The following is a 6,347-nucleotide window of genomic DNA, read 5'->3' on the forward strand; positions in this document are numbered from 1 at the left end:
TCCGTCCGGTTTCCTCCCACATGCCAAAAACATGCATGGTAGGTTAAGTGAAGACTCTGAACTGCCCGTAGGTGTGAATGTGAGTGCTAATGGTCGTTTGTTTATATGTGCCCTGCGATTGGCTGGCGACCAGTTCAGGGTGTACCCTGCCTCTCGCCCCAAGACAGCTGGGATAGGCTCCAGCACGCCCGCGACCCTAGTGAAGATAAGCGGTACGGGAAAAAAAAAAAAAAAATATATATATATATATATATATATATATATATATATATATACTTTGATTATTAGTGTACTTCCCTTTTAATTACATTTTTAGTTTCATTGTCATTTTATAAAGTTATATTAAAATGTTTATTTTTTCCCACAACTGTTGATAGTTTCTTACTTTGTCTGCTATTTGGTATGTTCCAACCACATTGTATTGACCTGGGCAATCGTTTGACCTGTGTGCATTTTGTTAGATGACTACCTCTCAAAATGGAGCAGTATTTGTAAATCATTTGAATTTCTGAAAGAGCTCTTGTATTCATGAGGTGCACCTGATGAAGGGGCCTATTTACACATTTCCTATGTCGGATAGTTACATGTAGTCACACTAAAGTTCTCATGGTAAAAGGTTGAAAAGTACACAGATGTTGTTGAAGATTAATTACACACTTTGAGACATGCACAGGAAATCAACGTGGAGAGGCGTGCGGCGCCAAAATTCTTTTTATGTAACACTCGTTTCACACCTCGCCTCCAATCGGTGGAAGATCAGCAGAGAAGGGGCGACGTCTCTTACATTTCATTTCCATTCCTCTTATATTTTGTTTTGAAATGGTGATTTAGAGAGGGTGATAACACTGGATAGTGATTATTGCATCAAATTCAATAAAATATTTACGTTGGCAAGAAAAATTGAGAAAACTCAACAGTCTTTTCTCACCATAGATAGTGTCTTTTAACTTTGCACGGCATAATTATCTGCAAATACCAGCAGACAGCCTGAGTTGATAGGAAATTCCATTAGGCTGCAAATCTTTAGAAAGTGGAAGTTGTGTGTGTACAATCACTCAAGAACATTTGGAAATCTGTGCTTTTTGTTGGACTCCGACATGGTTCTTGACCCGGAGCACTATCTTATCAGCAGCTGTCAGCCATCCTGCCAACCCCAAATGAAAAATAAATACAGGTATGGCTCTTCCTCATCAATATTTTGGAGCACTGCCCTGAACTATGTTTTCAGTGGTGTGGTTCTGTCCATAGCGCATCCTGTTTGCCCCCGTTTGGAGGCCATCGCTCGATTGTTCTCCCACTTTGCTGCGGGACTACTCACTACTCTTGCTCAGCCGCCAATAAAATGTCCAAACAACTTAAATTGTTATCTTATTATATTCTTGACCCCACTGTTGAAGTCTGAAGTTAGGTCACACAAATACACAGAGCTCGCAAAAGAATACATCTACGTATAGGGGTGCGGCAACTCTGTTGGGGTGTTGAAGGGTGTGTGTGGCTTCAAAAGCTCGGGAAATTCTGTTCTATGATGTTAAATCAACGTACAGTAGCTAAATGGTAAAGAGGCTTTGTTTAGATGCTTTGTTATTTTTGGTGGTGGAGGCGATAATGATGTGCCAACTGTGGCTGCTGAGGTGGTGGAGAAAAGTTGTTCTGCAACATGAAATCGATTTTTTTTTTTTTGTCAACGTAATAAAAAAAGGTGTCCACCAATGTAGCTAGTATACACTAAAGACGATTTTTGCGTGGATTTGGGGGAAGTTGTTGTGGCGAGGATAGGGGTGCGCCGACTCTGTCAGGGTGCATGGCTTCAAAAGTTTGGAAAAGGCTGTTTTATGAAATCAATGCAGCTTTATCTGAAAGAAGGTTTTTTTTTAGATTTTCTTGTTATTTTGGGTGGGATGGGCCAGGGGTAGTTGTGGTGCTGATCAGGGTGCTGATCGGTGCGTGGCTTGATAAGTTTGGGAAAGAGTCATTTATGATGCCAAATCAATACGTTCTAGTTCAATTTTTGGTGGGCGGGTTGTGGTGCCGGAGATAGATAAGGGTGCGCCAAATTAAACCGGTTCAGTAGTCTGAGCATAACACTGCCAACTGACAAACAAATGAACCAATGAACGCACCGTCATTGCAAATCCAACTGATTGGTAGCGAGATGTTATGGAGTGTTGCCGCGTCGGCATCCGACACGTGATCTGTCACATGCATGAGAATTAAAGCAAGTCAAGTCAGCTGACCATGCTATACACAACCCTGTGTGTGTGTGTGGGTGCGCACGGCACACTTCTTAAAAGTGCATGCATGTCTAAAATCTAGTCCAGAAACTCAAATGTAATTTCCTGTAAGTGGCTTAGTTTGTGTGTCCTTCTCTGTCTGCGGTTCCACTTTGACCCAAACACAGATTTTTTTTCTTTCATTTCCTCCTCAGTCAGTTCAATAGAATGAACCTGACCGTGAAAAAAAAAAAAAAAAAAAAATGCATGCAGTTTACGATATGTTTTAAAAAAACGGAATGTTTTTGGAAGGTGGTATTGCAAAACCCAACGACTAAATTCGTCACAGACCCCTCGGCTCTAAAGTTGTGGCGTTATAGAGTTGTGGGGTTATAGAGTTGTTTTCTGACAAGTCATGAAACTTTGCCTCTGTGCTCTAGCGGCACGGAGTGGCAAAAACTCAAATTCCTGGACAATTCCTATATATATATATATATATATATATATATATATGCCTAGACAAATTGGGTAGCAATTTGAGAGATTCTCTAAAAGGAGTTGGTCTTTTAAGGACACCTGTAAATGGCCAAAAGCAGTCTAAAATGACCACTTTAAACCGAAATGGTAGACTTCCTGTGTCTTTTCAGGCATGGCCTCTGAAGAGACTTTTTTTGTGGGTATACTCGTAACGGGCATGCCTCCCAAATTTCACATTGCCAACTGAAACTGGCTCTTGGGGAAGAATTAAAACAAAATCCTGACTTACAGCTTCAGGTTTTATTGGGAGTCTTCAGTTCAAATTTTGCCGCCAATTATTTATAAATCTATGGGGAGACTGTAAAAAAATCACAATGACCCCATTAGCCTCGTTATAGATGAACAGACTCACAGATTTTAAACAAAATGGTGCTTTATTAGAAATGCCTATTTACATACGTGTGCAACTTTGTGACCGCATTCCAGTGTATTATTCAATAGAGTGACTCACTTGTGTTCTAACGATAGCTTTAGCATCAATAGCTTCTCCAAACTAAATATAATCTGCTCGGTCCTCCTCCATTTGTGCTCAAAGGCGCCAGTCGATCAGTAAAATTAACATAAATCTTGTGTATTTTATAGGGTTTGTCCTCATTAGGATCGAGGCTGAGCTGGAGCCTACCCCATCGATTTTTTTTCCAAGCCTGACGCAAAATTTAGGGGGAAGCACCAAACCACTTGAATGTGATTTTGGGGCAAGAGGCAGTGAACACCCTGCATTTGTCGCCAGCCATTCGCATTGTACATATAGACAAATCCCAGAGCCTATCCCAGCTGACTTTGGGAGAGACAAACAACGTAAACCCTGGACTGGTCATCGGCCAATCACAGGGCACATACAAACAAACACTCACCTTTTTAAAAAAAAAATATACAGCCCTCAAGGCTTCTTTGTACTCAGGCGGACAGCGACCGCGCTGACGTCACTGCGGCTGTCCCTCGCGTAGTTTGGACTGGTCATCGGCCAATCACAGGGCACATACAAACAAACACTCACCTTTTTAAAAAAAAAATATACAGCCCTCAAGGCTTCTTTGTACTCAGGCGGACAGCGACCGCGCTGACGTCACTGCGGCTGTCCCTCGCGTAGTTTGCCTTTATACTCGAGAGCAACTCACGTGCGCAATTTTGAAAATGTACTGCAGTTCACCTCCAAGTCGGGGGGTGTCGCTACGGCTGGTATTGGCTAGGACACCACAGGGTGGAGTTTCCTCTGCATTTTTTTGGGCCATTTCTGGTAGCCGTTTTTGCTTTACTTTCAGTAACAAGTAGCAAAACAAAAACAATGGACCGTGGAACAGTGTCTGCTAGAAAAAAATGGACCTAGATGAGCAGATGATGCGTTTAACTATGCTGCAAAATCGATCGAGAAGGCAGCGGCGTAGATGGCATGTAAAACCAAGGGGCACGCTGAGGACGTCATCAGAGCATGTGACTAAAACGGATCAATCACGAGAGATGATCTCCGCGGCGTTCGACGCGCAGCAACAATTTTTGCCACGGGAGTATAAAGAGGCCTTCACAATCCCCAGAGAGGTGTGCGCGCACAGCGAGAGCCTGAGAACCCTTGTTTACATGACACGGTAGTGATTGCTTTTGGCTCAGCGGGGTCAATTCTCACAACTCTTTCATGTGCACCCTTGCTGTGTTTGTGTGTGTATGCTGGAGCTGTAATGTCACACAGTCACCTGCTGTGATGTTACATCTCCAGAGTCCCAGCGGTCAGCTTTCAACTTCCTGCACAGCTATCACAACAGTGTTTCTCAAACTGGGATCCGCAAATTAGCAACAACAAAAAAAATGTCGTCGTGTTATTTAAAAACAGTATCTACAGGGGCCAGAGGGCCAATGAAACAAACGAATAGTAGTAGTAAAGAGTAAACCAATTAACTCCTCCCTAGCTTAACTTTGGGCCAGTTAAAAGCTCAATGTACGATTGTGACGCATCATAAATCAGACATCCCTGCATGCATGCAGCATCTCTAGCTCTCTTTTCTCATGTACTTTCCCAGGTGAGGCAAGTTCACCGCGGAAAATATTTACAGCTTGGAAGCACAAACCTCGGGTCAACATCTCGGGAAACATTTGTATTTCGTGAATTTGAAAATAATAGGCCTTAACATACCTGAAATGTTTTCAAGAAAACTAAATGTACTGAATATCCGAAATTCCAAACCTCAGACCGTTAAGGCAGACATGGTAACTAGTAGGTCACTGCGCTGCATCACATTAAACATGAGAAAACAACAGAAATATGACATAATTCATTTTAATATGTAGCTTGATCACTCACATCTTTCCATTGCACGTTTGTTTTACAATCCAGAGGAGGTCCTGCAGGATCTTTGCGATCCTCCTCCACACCAAACCAAAACCATCAAGGTCGATCCCGTCAATCTACCCCTCAACAACTCTTTGTGCTCTTGGCTTCAAATACTTTGAATCAGAATGGGTTGCACAACAAGAAGCGTTCTTGGCGATGGCTATGCACTTATGTGATATTCTTTGGTGTGAAACTGTCAAAATAACTGCTGTTCTGCTTTGTTTCTTTCAGGCAAAGTCTGACCCACATAAATATGAAAATCCATGCAGTTCCAGTTTTGAGCTGGTTTCACGTAATTTTACTTCCCGGATTAACCTTTTGACCTACTCCAATTCGGGCCACTTTGCTCTTCTAGTATTACATCACGGCCAGGGACAAGGACACCCATAGTACAGTCTAGGACCAGCAAATCTGATCACATTCGATTCATCAGCTGAACTTCATTAAAGGTCAAATGTAAGAGACTACGTGAGACACCATCCCCTCCTGGTGATATTCCAGAGTTTATAAGTGAGGGATTGCATAACAAGATTAGGGTAGTTGGTTTTGGGCCCCGGGGAGGGCTGTAATCGGGACCTGATTATATCCTTAGCTTCACTAGCTACAATCTGAACTGCCTGAAGCTACTTTCCAAAGGTTCCTGACGGAGCTCCTCCAATTCCAAGCTTTCCAGACCACTTGGGTTGGATATGTGCGTGGTTCAGGTCTTGGGTGAATTGTTGAAAACATCTATGAAAGAGCCATTGACAGCTTCAACAATCTGCCAAAACTTCCCAGAGTGCACTGTGGCAAATCAAACTTTGTGAAAACACTGCTTTTGGGGAAGATAGTTTTATACTAGCAATGGAATAATAGTGTCATTTTGGTCTTCCGTTTTCACAGAGCAGCCGACCTATAGAAGTTCACTTCCGGAACAACAGAGGTGGTGTGTGCTGATGGAACTTTTACCGCTTTGAACAACACTATAGTGGGAGCACCAGCCGGGTGGCTGACCTTCAGTCTGGCTACCACGTAGCTCCGCCCATGTCAGCGACAGTTTACAGCTGCACACATTATTCATTCACTCCGGGCACACTCTAGTGGTGTTGAGCTACTTGTGTAGCGACAGCTGCACTGGGGCAGTCTTGACAGGCGCGTGGCTGCCATTGTGCACCTACAGCCTCTCCGATCACCACCAAACATCCGCTAAATTAAAAGAAATGAAAAACATTAAGTACAGCAGTAACTGAGTTTGCCTTCTTGTGCTATACGTTCACATTCTTGTGCTGCTGCACAAA

The sequence above is a fragment of the Phycodurus eques genome, chromosome 11 (assembly GCF_024500275.1).
Source record: "Phycodurus eques isolate BA_2022a chromosome 11, UOR_Pequ_1.1, whole genome shotgun sequence".
Lineage (NCBI taxonomy): Eukaryota > Metazoa > Chordata > Actinopteri > Syngnathiformes > Syngnathidae > Phycodurus > Phycodurus eques.